Here is a 19,884-nt window from a genome sequence, read left to right as displayed (position 1 = left end):
TATGTGCTAGACACAAAAGTGTAAGGCCCCTTTCACACGGACAAGTATTCCGCGCGGGTGCAATGCGTGAGTTGAACGCATTGCACCCGCACTGACTCAGGACCCATTCATTTCTATGGGGCTGTTCACATGAGCGGTGATTTTCACGCATCACTTGTGCGTTGCGTGAAAATCGCAGCATGTTCTATTTTGTGCGTTTTCCACGCAACGCAGGCCCCATAGAAGTAAATGGGGCTGTGTGAAAATCGCAAGCAAGTGCGGATGCGGTGCGATTTTCACGCACGGTTGCTAGGAGACGATCGGGATGGAGACCCGATCATTATTGTTTGCCCTTATAACATGGTTATAAGGGAAAATAATAGCATTCTGAATACAGAATGCATAGTACAATAGCGCTGGAGGGGTTAAAAAAATAATAATAATTAACTCACCTTAATCCACTTGATCGCGCAGCCGGCATCTCTTCCGTCTTCTTCTTTGCTGTGTGCAAGAAAAGGCCCTGTGGTGATGTCAATCCGGTTATCACATGGTCTGTCACATGATCTTTTACCATGGTGATGGATCATGTGATGACCGGAGTGCGGTCACCACAGGTCCTGTTCCTCCACCCAGCAAATAAGAAGACAGAAGAGATCAAGTGGATTAAGGTGAGTTAAAATTTATTTATTTTTTTAACCCCTCCAGCGCTATTGTACTATGCATTCTGTATTCATAATGCTATTATTTTCCCTTATAACCATGTTATAAGGTAAAATAATACAATCTACAGAACACCGATCCCAAACCTAAACTTCTGTGAAGAAGTTCGGGTTTGGGTACCAAACATGCCGATTTTTCTCACGCGCGTGCAAAGCGCATTACAATGTTTTGCACTCGCGTGGAAAACAGTGTGAAAGAGGCCTAACTTCAAGGGGCTTTCTTACCAGAAACATGACACTAATCTCTTCTCCTTCCATGCCCATTCTACACCTGTCGACTATGGTAGCCATCACTTTAGAAACACTAGACGAGACTAGGCCAATCGCTTCACCTAACCACCTATTCATCTGCATAGTGAGACACCTTCATCATGATGTACAGTTAGGCTACTTTCACACTGGCGTTTCTGGGTCCGCTTGTGAGATCCGTTTCAGGGCTCTCACAAGCGGCCCAAAACGGATGTTTAGCCCCAATGCATTCTGAATGGATAAGGATCCGTTCAGAATGCATCAGTTCATTCCCACCATGCCCTGCATCAGACCATTTCGCTCTGGCGGCGGACACCAAAACGCTGCTTGCAGCATTTGATGTCCGCTTGATGATGCGGAGTCAAACGGATCGGTCCTGACTTACAATGTAAGTCAAGGGGGACGGCTCCGTTTTCACTGACACAATATGGTGCAATTGAAAACGGACCTGCCTTCTATTGACTTTCAGTGTAAGTCAAAACGGATCCGTTTGCATTATCATGAACAAAAAATAATACAAATTTTTTTTTTGTTGTTCATGGTAATGCAAACTGATCCGTTCTGAACAGATAAAAGCGTTTGCATTATAGGTGCGGATCCGTCTGTGCAGATACCAGACGGATCCGCACCTAACGCAGGTGTAAAAGTAGCCTTAGTCTACTTTCACACTTGCGTTTTGGCTTTCCGTTTGTAAGATCCTTTCAGGGCTCTCACAAGCGGTCCAAAACAGTTTGCATTCTAATACATTCTGAATGGAAAAGAATCCGCTCAGAATGCATCAGTTTGCCTCCGTTCAGTCTGCATTCCGCTTTAGAGGTGGACACCAAAACGCTGCTTGCATCCGTCTGATGAAACTAAGCCAAACGGATCCATCCTGGCATACAATGTAAGTCAATGGGGACGGATCCGTTTTCTCTGGCACAATAGAAAACGGATCCGTCCTCCATTGACTTTTATTTGTGTTCAAGACGGATCTGTCTTAGGGCTCTTTCACACTTGCGTTGTTCTTTTCCGTCGTCGGGGCTCTATGCTGGAAGAATCCTGATCAGTTTTATCCTAATGCATTCTGAATGGAGAGAAATTCGTTCAGGATGCATCAGGATGTCTTCAGTTCAGGACCGGAAAGTTTTTTGGTCGGAGAAAATACTGCAGCATGCTGCGCATTTTGCTCCGGCCAAAAATCCTGAACACTTGCCGCAAGGCCGGATCTGGAATTAATGCCCATTGAAAGGCATTAATCCGGATCCGGCCTTAAGCTAAACGTCGTTTCGGCGCATTACCGGATCCGACGTTTAGCTTTTTCTGAATGGTTACCATGGCTGCCAAGACGCTAAAGTCCTGTTTGACATGGTAAAGTGTAGTGGGGAGCGGGGGAGCGGTATACTTACCGTCCGTGCGGCTCCCGGGGCGCTCCAGAGTGACGTCAGGACGCCCCACGCGCATGGATGATGTGATCGCGTGGGGCGCTCTCTGACGTCATTCTGGAGCGCCCCGGGAGCCGCACGGACTGTAAGTATACTGCTCCCCTGCTCCTACTATGGCAACCAGGACTTTAATAGCGTCCTGGCTGCCATAGTAACACTGAACGCATTTTGAAGACGGATCCGTCTTCAAATGCTTTCAGTTCACTTGTGGTGTTACGGATCCGGCGTGTAATTCCGGCAAGTGGAGTACACGCCGGATCCGGACAACGCAAGTGTGAAAGAGGCCTTAGGTATGTCAAAGATAATACAATCTGAACGGATCCGTCCATGACGGATCCGCACAAAAAGCGAGTATGAAAGTAGCCTAATACATCCTGACTCTTCCGTCTACATAAGATGCCACTGTTATATGCCAGGTAGCCTCTGGTCCCCTCAGGCATGGAGCTCGGTTGGGATTGCTATCTGTGCAATCCCTATGGCTATGCCACTGGCAGCATTGTCCTAATATGCATATGTTACTGCTAAAGGTTTTACAATGTAAATGAAAATAGTAATGCAAACAAATTAAAAAATAACCTTAAATAAAAAGCAGGCCGGCGATGGGCGGCACAAATGTATATTTGCTGTGAATGCTGTAAAGTTTGTGCTTCTGCTGCTGCCTGCTCCACCTGGCAACAAGAGGAAAACAATGTAACAAAGTACAACAATATCTCTGCAGGAAATACACTACATTGTAACATTTTCTAAAGACAGGCTAGGGTCGCAAACAGATTATCTTGTGCTGGTATTCATGGCAGCACAGAGCAGTTCAGGAGATAAGAGTTTGTTCTTGTGGGGGGGGCAGTGACCTGTATTATGTTAGTGAGGACAGATCTGCCTGTGGAAGGACAATGTCTTAAAATGGACCTTGACAATAGCAGCAGCAGAGGAGTGTGCTGATGTTACAGGAAGCAGTGACCTTCCTTCTCATGTGATTACTGTATATAAGAAAGGGGCAGTGTCATGACGTGGGCAAGGATACACCCTTCAGCCTGTTAGGTGATGATGACAGCCAGCAGCAGCATCAGAGGATCTGTGACTTGTTCATGAATCCAAAGCAGCACAGTGTATTTCAGGAAAAGAGAGAGAGCTAGCCTTGCATGAAACGTAGACCTGTCTAATGCATAGTAAAGGGAAGGGATGTGAGTGACAAGGACAAGGCCATGAGGTCAGTGGCGTCAATGAGATGACAAGAATGACAACAGCAGCAGGAGAGGAGTGTACTGATCTTGTGAGAGGCAGTGACCTGTCCATCAATGTTATTATATCAGTTATGATAGGATTATGTGTGTGACAATGGCAGTGCCATAGAGTGGACAGGATATCATCCTATAGACTGATGATGGCAGCAGAAGAGGAGTATGATGATCTTGTGAGAGGCAGTGACCTGTCCATTCATATTATTATATCAGCTATGACAGATTTGTGTGTGGCAATAGCAGTGTCATAAAGTGGACAGGACATCATTCTTCTCTATGGAAGCAGCAGAGGACGAGTATGCTGATCTTTTGGGGGCAGTGACCTGTCCATCCATGTTATTATATCAGTTATGACAGGATTTTGTGAGTCACAACAACAGCATCATCGTAAAGCGGACAGGGCATCATCCTATACACGAGAAAGATGAGAGCAGCAGAGGAGGAGTGTGCTGATCTTGTGAGAGGCAGTGACCTGCCCATCAATGTTATTATATCAGTTTAGGACAGGGTTGTGTGTGACAATGGCAGAGCCATAAGGTGGACAGGACATCATCCTATAGGCAAGAATGGTGATAACAGCACAGGAGGAGTGTGCTGAACGTGTGGGGCCAGTGACCTATTCAAGAGTGATTATAATAGTGAGGGCAGGGCTTAACGAGAGGGGAATGCTTCACTGAAGAGGACTACAGCCAGATAGTAGGAGGACAGGGTTCTCTTACAGGACAATTATGAAGTCTCCCTGATGAGCCATGTGGAAAAGAATATATTGATGCACAATAATTATCTTTATCGACGACTTTCAGCTTCAACAATATCACGTGGGCCATTTCCGTTATTTTTTTAAACACAAAATTCAGAAAAAGAAAAAACAAAATACAGTAATATCTCAGTTGACAGCCAGCTCAGCACATTAACTCACATCCATACACTGTGAAGCACTACAATCCCCATCATGCCCCCTCGCCTCATATAAGTGAATCTTGCCTCCCAACCGGTGATTATTTTTATGAAATATTAAAAAAATAACAGGATAATAGAATAACAGTGAAATAAAAAAGAAAACTCGCTCTCTGCAGCTCGTCAGCGCTGAAATTTGATATAAAAATCAAGGTCAGAATCAAAACCAGAACTGGGACAGACGTCGGTATTCTTTACTACTGCTCTTACAAAAACCTGTGTGATTGCGGCACAGTCATGGGGAGAGACAGCCCAGGGCTGGCAGTCAGAGACAATATTAATATAACAAAGCCAGGGAATACAATGAATTACTATTAGGTTACTGTGCTGGCATCAGAGACGTTCATGAAGTCTGGGAATCTTTCCTACATTTTCGTTCACTGCTGAAATCCGCGGTAAGAGGACTTGCTGTCTGCTGCTTAAAGGGACTTGTTATCAATTTTGTCATCAGCTTTCTGCTCCCCCTACTGGTAACCCCATGTATTACAGTGACATCACCAGCCTAGACTAGAATAAACCACTAGAATAAACCATAGAAAACTAACATATACTGTATACATGTGGATATTCCAACCGTCCGGAATCTGATGGTCTGGAACTTCTGCTGATAGTGGAAAATTACTAGAACATCGGATTTGGATGCTTAAAATCCTGGATTATCTACGATTTCTGCTAACTTTTAAGTCCTTGCTTCGTGATACCTTGTAGTCTGCATTATGCGATCCCACGCATGCTGGACTATCGGACTTAATCTGGTAACTCCTTTTAAATGGGATGGCAACATTGAGCGGGCATTAACCATTGCATGGGCAGCCTGGTCCTCCTTGACTGAAGGAGACAACCTCTCCGTGTCATTTTATAGGGACCTTAGGGGGGCGCTGCTGAGGTCCCTAATGATCTTGAGAATGGGGCTCCCTGGTCTCCATTAAAGGGTTATTCTGGTTAGATTAAGTTACCCCCTATCCACAGGACAGGGGATAACTATTAGATCGGTGGGGGTCCTACGACAGAGGACCTCACTGATCACAAGACCCCATACTCTTTACAGCCCCCCTGAAATGAATAGAGCGACCGCACTCATGCCCTACTGGCCACTCAGTTCATATCAGGGGGGCTGTAGGCGGTACAGGGGACCCCGTTATTGTGATTAGTGGGGTTCCCAGCAGTAGGACCCCCACCAACCTAATAGTTAGCCCCTTATTCTGTGGATAAGTGATAACAATCGAAACGGAGTACCCCTTTAAGGACCATGCATGTGCTGTCAGGTTCCATTATAGTCTATTGGAAAAACGGAAACATGAGTGCGTGCGCTCCCATTGTCTCTAATAGACTATACAGTATGTGGGAAGTACATGTTGGGAGTATTCCCCAAAGTACACCTTTGGCGGATACTACTGAATAGAGCGCTTACCACTTCTGTTGGTAAGTTCAAGGCATTCACGCCCCATCTCCAGACAGGCCCCAAACCCGCCTGACAAATTCCTATGGGGGGGGGGGGGGGGGGGTTAAAGAAGCCCCACCCATTTTGTGTTGGGAACAAGCCGAATTTGCAAGGATTTTCTCTGAAAATGAGGTACAGCCCTGGAAAATTTAGGAATTGTTGGCAATTGAGTGAACAGCCATACAGTAGCACAAGTCCAAAATAGACTGGGACGTTTATCACCCCCTGTATGCCATAAAACTGGCATCAAAAAGTCGTAAAGTTGGGCTCATGACACGGGTGGACAAAATTTGCAACTTTTTAAAGGTTTAGAGCCTGAAAAAGTAGGTGGGGCAGGACAAGGAGTGGGCGGAGCAGAACATTTATTATAATCTATGCCAGGAAACGGGCACGCGCACCTGGCATCAGAGGAGGGTAGATTAGGACTGGCACAATGTCCTCCACAATGTAGTCCTGCTTTTTGAGCGACTGTCTTGAAAGGAGGATCCAGAAGGGGCAAGGTTTATGTGAATTAGAATGGGCCTTTCTGGCTGTTTTGGGGTTGTGTGGATTACAAAATGTCCCATGATTTGGGATACAAATCTTGGTATCTGTGACGTGATGTGACGTTGTGTGTGTTGTCCCCAGACGCTCGGGCCCATTATCTTCTGCCCCTCACAACATTAGCCTGTGGGTTGCCATGCAGTGTGAGGAGTGCATGGCCAGTATTCCCCCTAGCAACCAATCAGATCACAACTTGGATTTTCCAACCTGCTCAGGAAGAATGAAAGCTGGAATCTGATTGGCTGTGAGGGCTTTCACTTTCGGAGTGTACTGTCAGCAGACGGTCACTGTCGCTGATGTCAGTAAGTGACCTGCAGTGTACACGGCACCGTACACAGAGTTATTTAATGTACTGTGTAAGCAGCAGGGAGGCACTGTACATGGTAGGCAGTGATAGCAGTAGGGTTACCACCAATTCCAGAAAGGTTCTGCTCCTTTGCAGTGTGCTAAGCGCTGAATATAGAGGAAGCTGGTATCATGAGGTGCATGCAGTGTGTCAGTGCTGTACATGGAGGGGGCTGGTATCATGAGGTGCATGCAGTGTGCTCAGCGCTGTACATAGAGCAAGCTGGTATCATGAGGTGCATGCAGTGTGCTCAGCGCTGTACATAGAGCAAGCTGGTATCATGAGGTGCATGCAGTGTGCTCAGCGCTGTACATGGAGGAGGGGGCTGGTATCATAGGGTACATGCAGTGTGCTCAGCACTGTACATGGAGGCAGCTGGTATCATGAGGTGCATGCAGTGTGCTCAGCGCTGTACATGGAGGCAGCTGGTATCATGAGGTGCATGCAGTGTGCTCAGCGCTGTACATGGAGGCAGCTGGTATCATGATTTACCTATAGGGTACTCGGTGCTGTACATGGAGGGAGGTGCGGTACCTGTGGGGTACGCTGTGCTGTACATGGAGGGAGCTGCGGTACATGTGCTGCACTCGGTACCGTACACGGAGGGCCCCCCATGTTCCAGGCTCCAGCCCGCAGGCTCTGTGCCGGTTGCAGCCCTCGCTGGCGGCGGGGAGGGGCGGAGGAGGGGCGGGGCCGCTCTCACAGTCGGCCCCGCCTCCTCCCTCCCCCCGCTCCGTGCAGCGCTCTGTGCCCGCAGTGTGTGCGGGGAGATGTGACAGTGAGAAGCCGAGCACAGGCCACCATGTCCCCGGGAGCGGCCAGCAGGCTACCCCGCTTCTGATACCTGCCTCCCGCCCCGACAGTCCCCCGTGCACCGGAGAGCAGCCCGGGAGCGGCTGCCAGGAGTAGAGGGGCCCCGCCTGCCACAACTCTGCCCAGGACCCGAGGGGCTCAGGCTCCGGAGCTGCTCGCACTTTGCTGGGAACTGCAGCTGCGGGGAAATGTTGACTTAATGTTGGAGACCTGAGAGAGAGAGAGAAGAGAGAGCTGAGCACCGGATCCCGGGATCTCTCAGCCCCGGATCCACCGTGCCTCCATCACTGGAGCCCGGCCAGGAGCACTGAAGCTACGGGGGTCCCCAAACTCCCTGGACCCCTCACTGGATCCGGGCCCCCACAATCCACTGGACCCCCTCTTTCCCTGCACATCCAAGATCCCTGAACCTACTTGATCCCTCCGGTCCATTGGATCCCCTGGTGCCATTCCTGGAGTCCACCCCTTGCTGGGTCCTCAGAAGCCCCTGGTGCTGGGTGCCGGGCTGCGATCACCTGCAGACCCCCGACCACCCGGATCCCGCCCGATCGCCTCGTCTTGTTACTTTGTTACTTTCTGGAGGAAACTATTGGGACCTTGTACATTGTTACCTGGAAGCTGGGAGCAGTCAGCAGGTAGGAGGGGGTCTCCCTGTGTATACTGTGCATGTGTGTGTATACTGTGTGTGCAGCCCTCCCTGTATATACTGTGTGTGCAGCCCTCCCTGTATATACTGTGTGTGCAGCCCTCCCTGTATATACTGTGTGTGCAGCCCTCCCTGTATATACTGTGTGTGCAGCCCTCCCTGTATATACTGTGCATGTGTGTGTATACTATGTGTGCAGCCCTCCCTGTATATACTGTGTGTGCAGCCCTCCCTGTATATACTGTGCATGTGTGTGTATACTATGTGTGCAGCCCTCCCTGTATATACTGTGCATGTGTGTGCAGCCCTCCCTGTATATACTGTGCATGTGTGTGTATACTGTGTGTGCAGCCCTCCCTGTATATACTGTGCAACCCTGTGCCTGTATATAGAAGCGGTGTATACAGCACTATATATATATATATATATATATATATATATATATGAAGCCCTCTTTCTGTATATACCTATACTGTGTATATAGCCACCCCCCTGTATACACCTAAACTGGGTGTATATAGCCCTCTCCCTGTATACACCTATACTGGGTGTATATAGCCCTCTCCCTGTATACACCTATACTGGGTGTATATAGCCCTCTCCCTGTATATAACTATACTGGGTGTATATAGCCCTCTCCCTGTATATAACTATACTGGGTGTATATAGCCCTCTCCCTGTATATAACTATACTGGGTGTATATAGCCCTCTCCCTGTATATAACTATACTGGGTGTATATAGCCCTCTCCCTGTATATAACTATACTGGGTGTATATAGCCCTCTCCCTGTATATAACTATACTGGGTGTATATAGCCCTCTCCCTGTATATAACTATACTGTGTGTATATAGCCATCTCCCAGTATACACCTATACTGGGTGTATATAGCCCTCTCCCAGTTTACACCTATACTGGGTGTATATAGCCCTCTCCCAGTTTACACCTATACTGGGTGTATATAGCCCTCTCCCAGTATACACCTATACTGGGTGTATATAGCCCTCTCCCAGTATACACCTATACTGGGTGTATATAGCCCTCTCCCAGTATACACCTATACTGGGTGTATATAGCCCTCTCCCAGTATACACCTATACTGGGTGTATATAGCCCTCTCCCAGTATACACCTATACTGGGTGTATAGCCCTCTCCCAGTATACACCTATACTGGGTGTATATAGCCCTCTCCCAGTATACACCTATACTGGGTGTATATAGCCCTCTCCCAGTATACACCTATACTGGGTGTATATAGCCCTCTCCCAGTATACACCTATACTGGGTGTATATAGCCCTCTCCCTCTATATACCTATACTGGGTGTATATAGCCCTCTCCCTCTATATACCTATCCTGGGTGTATATAGCCCTCTCCCTCTATATACCTATACTGGGTGTATATAGCCCTCTCCCTCTATATACCTATACTGGGTGTATATAGCCCTCTCCCTCTATATACCTATACTGGGTGTATATAGCCCTCTCCCTCTATATACCTATACTATGTATATAGCCCTCTCCCTCTATATACCTATACTATGTATATAGCCATCTCCCTCTATATACCTATACTATGTATATAGCCACCTCTCTCTATATACCTATACTATGTATATAGCCCTCTCTATATACCTATACTATGTATATAGCCATCTCTCTCTATATACCTATACTATGTATATAGCCACCTCTCTCTATATACCTATACTATGTATATAGCCCTCTCCCTCTATATACACCTATACTGTGTATATAGCCCTCTCCCAGTATACACCTATACTGGGGGTATATAGCCCTCTCCCTCTATATACACCTATACTGTGTATATAGCCCTCTCCCTCTATATACACCTATACTGTGTATATAGCCCTCTCTGTAAACTTCTATCCTTTCCCTGTAGCTGAGGTTCAACTGGTGTAATAATGTGCTTGTTATGCTGGGGGCTCATATCCGTCTTTGGGGGGCTGCTGCAGTGTCCTCATCACCCAGCCGCGGTCCTGTGCGTGTCACCCTATAGGACCCCCGGCTCTCTGGGGGTGATCAGTGGCGAGGCTGCTGTGTCCTTGTGTCTCTGTAGACTGTAGTCTGATCTCCTCTGTGGATCCCAAGAAGGGGGTGGGGGGGTCCTGGTGATAGTCATCATCACCTACTCTATAGGCTATAGCACTAACATGTGGCGCCGCGGAGTGCAGTGCGGGGCAGCAGCCTCCATCCCACACAATGAGAGACCCCCAGATATTGATGGAAGGGCTGAGGATCCTGTCTGATCCCTGTGCTGTAAATAAGAGGCAGAACCCCATTATCTCCTTTGTGCGATACATGTGGGTCCCTTGTCTCCTTGGCACCCACCTCACGGGCAAGCAGGGGAGACAGAAGGGGTTGTGGGGTCTGGAGACTGGGGTTGGGGGAGTTGTATCTTGGGACATAGAGAGAGGTTACATGAAAATGCAGCCAGATGTGAACTGGCTCCGGCGGTGCTGCTGGGAATGGCAACAATTAGATGCAGGATCCTTTGTTCTGAGGGAGCCAGACACAATCTGGGGGCTGACTTCCCAAACTTTGACTTGGGGGGGAATAGGTAGTGCCTAGGACATTGGATGGTTTATGCCCAGTAAAATGTCCTTTAGTTGGGTTTCCTATTTTAAGGCTCTATTTGTGGTAAAGAAGGAGGAGGGGGGGGGGGGGGCATAGTGGCACCGATTAAATACCTCCCTTCTTGCTTGGCAAACCTGGTTTGATGTAATATATGAGGGTCAGTTGATGCCAGGCCTGGGATAAGGTAAGAATATAAGAGCAGATGGTGCCAGGCAAATGCATCCTTCTTACTGCACCCACATCCCTTAGGTTGGCAAGGGAGGGGGGGGGGGTTGAGCATTGCTGGCCGTAGTCTCATTCAGCATATATGCAAGGAATAACGTTACCTGACCCTCTCGCTCCTGAATGAGAAGGACAGGGACATCCATGGCATGCTTTGGACAGCTGCAGCGGGCATTGTAGAGGCGTTATCTGCAGCCTGCCGGGTGTAGCTGTGAATCCATCGCCCTGTGCCAACATCCCAGGAGCTCAGCTCCACGCTCAGGTGTGCGCGCCGGTTTTATTTGCACATAAATATCCTGGTGCACAAAAGCATCCTGCAGAACAAATGCCCTGTTGTTGTTTTTTTTTTGTATTTTCCAGCTTCTTTCTCAAGCCTCCCCCCCCCCCCCTTCCTCTTTGTTGCTGCCACTAAGAGAGGTGCCATTTCACATCATTCTGCACAAATTGTTTGAATTAATGCAAGTGTGAATTCTTACGGTTCCAAGGGGTCTATTACCATATCAAAGCTCATCCAGCTTCTGGCTCATTGGAGAAAACTTTAGCCTGGCTTGCATTTCTCTACAGAATAGAGGCCCAAAGGGGCAGCGAGCAAGGGGAGGAGGGGGGGTGAGCGTGCAGGATGGTTGAAATGGGGCTTGAATGGAAGCGTCTGCTGTTTTGTAGTCACATTGACCAAAAAACATTTTTGGACAGAGCTCTTGAAAGGAGCTAATCTGTTTAGAGCTCATGAAAAGTGACCTCTAAGAATGGTGCTGTGTGCTGGTCCTTACAGGGAGGAGAAAAAGAGAGGCCTTTATTGGGCATTGGATTGAGTTTGGCCTCAAAATCTGCCATCTCTACCCATTCCGTATCTTAAACCATATGACCTGCAAAGCCCCCCCCCCCCTTCACCTTGTGCCCCATGCATTCTATGGCGTGTGAGATGCCACTGCTGACCTACAAGCCCTGCGCCATTGTGACCCTGTATAGCTTCCATGAGCAGCTTTTTTTAATTTTTTTATTTTATGCACTTATATAGCACTACTATATTCCGCAGCGCTTTACAGACACTAGCATCACGCTGTCCCCAGTGGGGCTCACAATCTAAGGTCCCTATCAGTCTGTCTTTGGAGTGTGGGAGGATATCCTATATTCTGTCTTCAGTATAGTATTGCTAGGGTGGCATGAAAGTCTGCCCCGCTGTGTCGTGGCATTCATGCTGAAATGCAAGCATTGTGTCCTATGCATTGTGCAATGACGTTTATTATTATTATTTATGTTTATTTTTATTGTGTGCAACTTAAAAAAAAAAAAAAAAAAATTAAAACTTAAGACTACATAAAAGTAAATACCTTAAATAAATATAAATAAATACATAACTTACATGAACAAAAAAAAGATCTTTTTTTTGTTTTTGTTTGTAATTCTGTAGATTCTCTCGACTAATTTCCATCCTTTTGCTTTTCATAACAGTGCATTGAAAATCAATGGGTCCAATTAGTGCAGCTTGGAGACAACATGTAAAATAACTCAGACCTCAGTGCGTTAGGCTTTTTCCCCCCTTCTTCTATGTGCACTCCAGGCCTCAGAGCATTTGGTTCTTACTGTCTGTGCCAAAAGTGATATTTCCTGCTAGGCGATCTATAGTCTGTCTAACGTGCTATCTGTTTTATTACTGTAAGTTGAGAATTTGAAAGGTATTAAACTCGGGTCCATAGTTTGTTTTAGAAGTTGAAATGAATTATGGATGGATAGCAGGTTTTCTTTTGTGTTTTTCTTTTTTTTTGTGCATGAAATTGATAGTTCTTTTATTGTACGCGGCCTGGCCTAGCAGTTTACAAGAATTCCTTGGATGTATTCAATAAAGAAGGCAGTTAATTACAGGGTTAAACTTTGTCATTAGGCAGACAGCAACGTCTTTCACTTTGGGCATGTTCCATTTCTTTCGATATTTTGCGTGAATCGTGGCTTTCACGGGCGCCCATATTTACTCCGTCTAGGTGCCCACGTTGCTGCCATTTCTGTCGGTAATAGTTTGGGTTACTATAAAAAGATTTCAGCTCTTGGGTTGGCTTTGCAGCTGTGTAATGGATACCAGAAGGCGATACCTTTTACCCGATGCAGTGCCCTCTGGAGGCACAGGTGTGCAGATCATTGACCTACATTTAGCTTGGGCACATTTTCATGGCTTCATGTGAGCTAGGATAGGAGGTTTTATTCGACAGGCTTCCATCTTGGGTTGATCAAATCAAGACGTTAGTGGAAAGAAACCGATTGCTCTTCAGGTTTTAACTTGAACGTTCATTAAAATTGCCTTTTTTTTTTTTTTCTAAAGGGTTTGGCTCCTAATTATCTTTCCCACCCAGCGCAGGGACAGGTTCTGCGATCCCAATCTCCCATCCAGCCCCGCAAGTCGACTTTTATTGCCGTCATTTTCACAGCCATTAGCAGACACTTTCTGGGTGTTTCCCTTTAAAAAATAAAAATAGGCGAGGGGGCCCTCATTTGCTTTGACCAATAGCCAGAGGTACCAATACAGTTGGGAACCCCCGTGGTTTATAGTCTGGGATTTCCTCTTGACCTACTTCGCATTAACCCTCTGCAGACCAAAGTTGGATCCCCCACGATGCATTACTTTTTGACATTGGTTGAATTTGTGACCTTTTTGTGTTTTTTTTTTTTTTTTGTTTTTGTTTTTGTTACCAATCTTTATTTTCATGCTACTGTCTATAATGCCCTTTAAAAGTCATATATAATGTGTCTATTGACTTCTTATTAAGCCCCGGTCGCTGCTCGATGCATCGCTGTGTTGAGTGGGTGACATTTTTTCTCGTTTAACAAGACGGTTTGTAAATCGCAGCGAGCACGTTTTATATTGAGACTCTCTTTATGCCACATCATTGACATTTTATTCATCCTAGCACGTCAGGGCTGATTGTTGCTGTTGTACGTATGTCAGTCTTGATCCATTTTTTTTTTTTACTTTTTTTTTTATTTGTTTTAATTCTTTTTTGCTGTTTATCGTCAAAGGGCTTAACACAAGCGTACAGCTTTCGCAGTGTGTGTGTTGGGTTAGGTTCAATGTGATATATTGTGCTTTCATGTTTTCCAGGTTTTGATGTTTAACGGTGGCTATTAAAATCAGAACTGAAGGTTTGTTTTGTTTTACGCGAAGCTGCCTGGATAATTACAGGAAAAACGAAATAATGACATTCCATAGACAATGAACGCACTTCTTGTAGTGCAGCATTCGCCATTGGGAAGGCTTGCAAACATTGATGTAACTTGAGGAGTCGGGGTCCTTCCCAACAATGTACCATTGTATGATTTATTCCCTGAGAAGTAGGCAGGTAGTTTTTTTTTTTTTTTGTATGAATCTGCTTGTGTTGCAGCAATACAGCAGTAGATTTATCTGTAATTTCACGTCTTGGAGTATATGGAATTTTTTTGCCAGTAGGAACCCTTTGCATGTGTTTTCCTGGAGTGGGTGAAGTAAAGACCTATTTCCATAATTGTAATTTTTTTTATATATATATATATATATATATATATATATTGTTTTCCTGATTATACAGATCTAAGACATTATAGTTACTTTTTGGATCGTACACCATTTTCTACCTCTGCCAATAGTCACCCCCTCATTCTTAACATGTCCCCCATTTTCTGGATCAGTGTCTCCCATGGGATCCCTTTCACAACCCCCACCTCTCCTTAGTTATTTCATACTTATTTTTTGTTTCTCTCTGTCCTCAACCCCCCCCCCCCCAATTCTCTCTGCGCAGTCTCCCCCGTTGACCTACATACTCCTTCTATGGTCCCTTTCCCTCTCTATATACCAACCCCCTCCGGCCTCTCTACCCATCATACCCCCAGATTCGGATGTAGCATGTATCTGGGAGAGAACTATTAGCTCTTCAGCTTTCTCTACCTTATGTTGACTGTAGAATAACACTTCGACGTCATTACAGATGATGTTCTGTGTTGCACCGTGTGGGCTTTACTCACCCCCCCCCCCCTTCGCTACCTTATGGTTAAAAAAAACAAATGCAAGTCTTTTAAGAGATGTTCTTGATACAGACTTGAGGTAAAATGTAATTACTGCTTGGAGGAGCCTGTCCGTCGCTGAATTCTGCTCGGTAATTCTTAGATTTTTTTCTTTTTTTTTCTTCTGGCTGTCACACTGTGTCTTAAGCACTTGTTTCCAGTAAGTTTATTTGCTCTGCTGTCTTGTATCGTGATGGTGAGTGTTCTTCATCATTGAGTCTGATAGAATTTTATTATTTTTTTTCTTTAAAATTGGGGATGAACTTTTTTTAATCTTTTACTGCACCTGCTTTTGAAATCAGCCCTAAAAGTTTAAAGTGTTTAGGCACCTGCTCGGTGTCGCTGCCCCCCCCCCCCCCCTTCTCTTCCTTCCAAACGCATAGCATCTTGGTTCACTTTGTTGCCATAACTAACAGGGCTCCGAGAAGAGGGCAGGCTCTGTGACATTTTGAAATCCATTCAGTCACTCCCAGGGTCAGTAAGCCAATTTGCAAGAATTTCCGGGGAAACTGGTCAAGTACAAAGGACAAAGTCCTTTTACAAAAAAGAAAGAAAAAAATCTTATTTGGAATCGTAATGTCTTTGCCTTTTTGCCATAGGGGTATAAAAAAAAAAAAATTGGTCTCCTCTCCCGGATGTAATGCTGCCTTTTCCTCAAGACAAACACATTAATCATGAACGCTCCCTCTCTCGCGTTCTTAAATAAAATAGGCCCCTGTTGGCCTGTCCGGTCATTGATTTTTACTGGATGTAAGGGCATGAACCTTGTATTATGTGTATTAGATTTTGGTGTTTTCTTTTTTTTTGGGAGAAGGCTTTCTCATAGTACAGTAATTTTTTTAGTTTTTGTTAACTATATATGTAGGGCCAGAAATGGGGAAGAGGGTCTCGGTTGTCCATTATGGATGACTCCTTCTCTGGACATGTGCTTGAGGCTTTTTAATGGAGAAGGGTTTGTCGATGAAGACGCTCTATCTTCTCATACAGCTGTGCAAAGGTATGTCGGTCACAGCTTGATGGAGAATTACTCACGGTTTGTTAAGCAAACAGGACAACTCAACCTTCCCTTTGTATGAAGTGTCGACTGCGGCATAATGTTTGCAGCGTGAGAATAGTTGAATGTTGCTCTTAAGTCATTTTACGAAAGGGTGTTTGGGGGGGGGGGGCAAAATTATTGCCATTATTTGTTTAAAGGGGCAATAAATGCTAATTTTCATTGTGTTGTTCTGTTAGAAGTTTCAGACCAAGGTGATGCTCATTTTATATAGCACCAACATATTCCACATCAATCACTCACATCGGTCCCGGTCCCCATTGGGCTCGCAATCTAAATTCCAATTTTAAAGTGTGGAAGGAAACTAGAACATGCAGAGGAAGCCCATGCAAACGCGTGGAGAACATACAAATTCCATGCAGAGGTAGTCTTTGGTCAGATTCAAATACAGGATTCCAGAGCGTCAAGGGAACAATGGCTTACCATAGTGTTTTCTTTAAAGGGGAGGTTTAGAAAAGGTCTGCCCTCAAGGTGACAACTTTATCTCACACGTCTCCAGTTTTGAGGACCTTTTACGGTATACGTGTCTGTGATGTGAGCTGGTCCTCTCATAAGTTGTAATGTGCAATCATATGGGTCGTGCCCCCTTAATTTGAAGCGTTATTGTCCTGTTTTCGAAACCTTGACCCATCGTTTGTTGTTAGGATGATGGTCTGAAGCAACTGTGCACCATCCATCATGCATCATGACTCCTCCCCTTCTTTTCGTACCCAGCTGTTCCTTCACCCATATTCCAGTTTATTAAGTGTGGAAAAATGGCTGGAGATGCAAATTTCAATGTAGTAATATGCAAGTCTTGGCACTTTTAAACATGTAGAAATGCAGAGTTGACTGGCATTGATATACTCGAGTTAAGCTAATACTGTAGTCCCATGGAAGACCACAGATGGCACATAGATGACCTACTTAGCTCTGGTACATATACAGGATAAATTTTTATTCTAAGGGCTGTGGTCTTCAGAATCATTATTTTTAGTTCTTACATGGTTCAATCTCATGATTATGTTCTCTTGTCTGTAACGTTTTGACCAGTGTGGATTGCTAGAACATCTTTCAGCTCTTCTGAGGTCTTCAGGAGCTTATTTTCCTCTGTTCCCTTGCACGGTTCACATTGTAGCCATGTAAAGGTTGACACAGGAGAATCACCATCGTGAACAGTGAGAGGACAAACGGAGCTCCTGATAAGTTCTCACGTCGGTTTTCAGTGGCACGTCTTGTTCAGTCTCGGTATGTTCTTATCAATCAACGCCTCGGTCCGATTATTGCTGTGGATACAGATGACAGAACATTCTATCGCCCATTGCTGTCGAGAACGATTCTTGGCAGCTGTGGGGTGGAATGACCTTTTGGTAATTCCCCACTACTTTGCTCTGTTGAAAGGTTCTTCTCTGTGTTTAAGTAGCAGCTTTATTATGGTCAACCTCATCTTTTCGGTGTGTGCTTGTTTGGAGGACGGAGGACAACACGGGACAATGATACAGATTTCGCAGCCACTAATTTGAATTTGAGACATTGTTCGAGAGCCTGACTTATTTGCATGTGTATGCCTCACTGCTTACATATCATCTATCTCGTGCTCTGTATGCACTGCTACAAATTAACACTTTGCTTACTTGGTGCCCTGCAGCAGCCAGAGGTTGTGCCTACACCTCTATAGATTTCAATGTGTCCTGAGCTGGTGTTGACCTCAGAAATGTTTCTTCCTAACATTTTGGAAGTGTATGCAAATAAGTATATATCTGTATGTATGTGTGTAGCTGATTGGTGTGTGATGGTAGAAAATTAGTGCTTTTTATTTATTTTTTTATTTTGGGCTGTTTGGGAGCATTCGGATTGGGGAAGGGAGGTGGAGGGCTTGTCTCAGTCTTGTGTCTGGGATTCACATCCATTTAATTACTGTGCTTCCTGTTGTACAAGTGGTTACCAGCTCTTTAGCTCTTTTAGCCATCCCTGCAGCTTTATCTGGAAGTCTCCTTATTCACTCGAGTTTCACCAACAGGTACTTTTCATGAAAAGTGCACTCTTGGGGGAGGGGTTGGGGGGGTAGTGGAGGGGGGCAATGGTGGTGGAGGGATATCACTGTTGACTTTAAACAGCATTTCTTAGAATGTTTCTCCCTTGTGGTATAATTTTTGTCTAAAGGTCAGGCTGCCAGAACAGATTTATGCTCTATACAAGACAGGAAGGGTTTTAGAAGGCACCCACTATATAGCATTTTACGAAATAACTCTGTAGATTGCAAACAATACTGGCATTTTATGTTTGCTCCTAGTATTTTATCTTTCTATGTCAGATGTGTTGAGTTGTTTTTTTCCTTTTTTTTTTATATTTTATATATTACTTTGCTTGATAGAAGAATCGTCATTATTGTAAAACACTTAAGCATTCCTCACTGGAGGACAAAGGATCTGCAGAGTTTTGAGAAGTCAACCCTTTATTTTTAGACTGTTTAATATTCAGAGCATGTTCTTTTTTGAGCTTTGCCAATGTACTTGAAGGGGGGGAAAGTATTTAAACATGGAGAAGGTCCAAGTGCATACTTGACAAAGGAGGACAAAGCAGGCGAGAAGAATATTTGTAGCTGGAGGGAACAATGACCAGGATGCCCAGTGGGGTTTTAGGCAGGCACCAGTTTGTTTGTGTTGATGGTCTGGTAACGTTTGGGGTGGATTGTTGATGGTCTTGCTAATGTGTGCAGGCTCAGATTTGTTTGTATTATGGCAGTAAACAGAGACACATTACTTAATGTGTTGGTTTAGACGGTAGGAGCTGATCTTTTTTGGTTGGGCTACTGTCACGAAGTGTTAGGTTTTACCTGGTTGCTGAGTGGGGACATAGTAAAAGAACTCCTTTTTTGGAGGTTTATTTTCCATCGACTATTCCATAACTGTCATCAGACCAGAGAGCAGGTAGTGCAAAGGTTTTATTTTTGGAGGTTTTTGAGTGATAGACATATAAGGACTCATCAAGATGGAATGATGTAGGTTCTGTTCATTTCCTCAAGACGAACGCTCGCTAGCAACAGCCACCGATGTCAAAACCTCATTCAAAAGCCTTCACTGCTTGGAGGATTCTTGATCACAGTATGTGTGCAGCATCTCTTAGGACTGACAAGGCCTCTTTTGCTTTAGTTTTGCTGTTACTTGATAGTCAATGACCATTTATCCCTTCAAAATATGCCCTCGCTGCTTCAAGCTGCCAAACCAGATCGGCAAATATAAAGGACATTCCCAACAGCAAGCAGCCATGATAAGAAAGTACTTGGCAGTGCTCTAGTCAGGTCTTCAGACCTTTTGTAACCTGGAAAATCTGTATCTTACTTTCATGCACGTAACTGTATAACTCGAGGCTGCTCTACTGATAACTCAGGAGAAAAAAGGTAAAATGCATTTTTGTGTCTTGTGTCTATCATGTTCGTTTTTCTTTTTTTCTCTGTCTTCAAGGGAATTTTTCTCTACTTTTCCACTTTTATCGCTGTCTGATTTATTTTTAATCTATGGATTACACTTAAGCCCAAAGTTGTTTGCATGCTTGTATCTACCCAGTAGAATCCTTCCCGTAAAATACAATTTATTTAGCGTTTTGCAAGAGAAAATAAACTATAACCATAATGGGCATTTTAGGATCTA

At 45.0% G+C, this 19,884-nt stretch overlaps 1 protein-coding gene across 8 annotated transcripts in view; it reads left to right on the top strand.

The window, feature by feature from the left end:
* Nucleotides 1–7,642: 7,642 nt before the first annotated feature.
* Nucleotides 7,643–19,884, top strand: part of ADGRL2 (adhesion G protein-coupled receptor L2) — a 180,514-nt gene continuing 168,272 nt past the window's right edge. For 6 of the 8 annotated variants that reach the window (XM_044301911.1, XM_044301908.1, XM_044301915.1 and 3 more), the window contains exon 1: nt 7,643–8,344. The gene's annotated coding sequence lies outside the window, so the exon portion shown is untranslated. Of the gene's footprint in view, nt 8,345–18,113; nt 18,255–18,818; nt 19,635–19,884 lie in introns of those variants that run through there. The other 2 variants (XM_044301910.1, XM_044301909.1) reach the window with 2 other exon arrangements.

This window comes from Bufo gargarizans, chromosome 7 (genome assembly GCF_014858855.1).
Source record: "Bufo gargarizans isolate SCDJY-AF-19 chromosome 7, ASM1485885v1, whole genome shotgun sequence".
Lineage (NCBI taxonomy): Eukaryota > Metazoa > Chordata > Amphibia > Anura > Bufonidae > Bufo > Bufo gargarizans.
The sequence above is the reverse complement of the archived record's forward strand: the minus strand, read 5'-3'. Positions and strand labels throughout refer to the sequence as shown.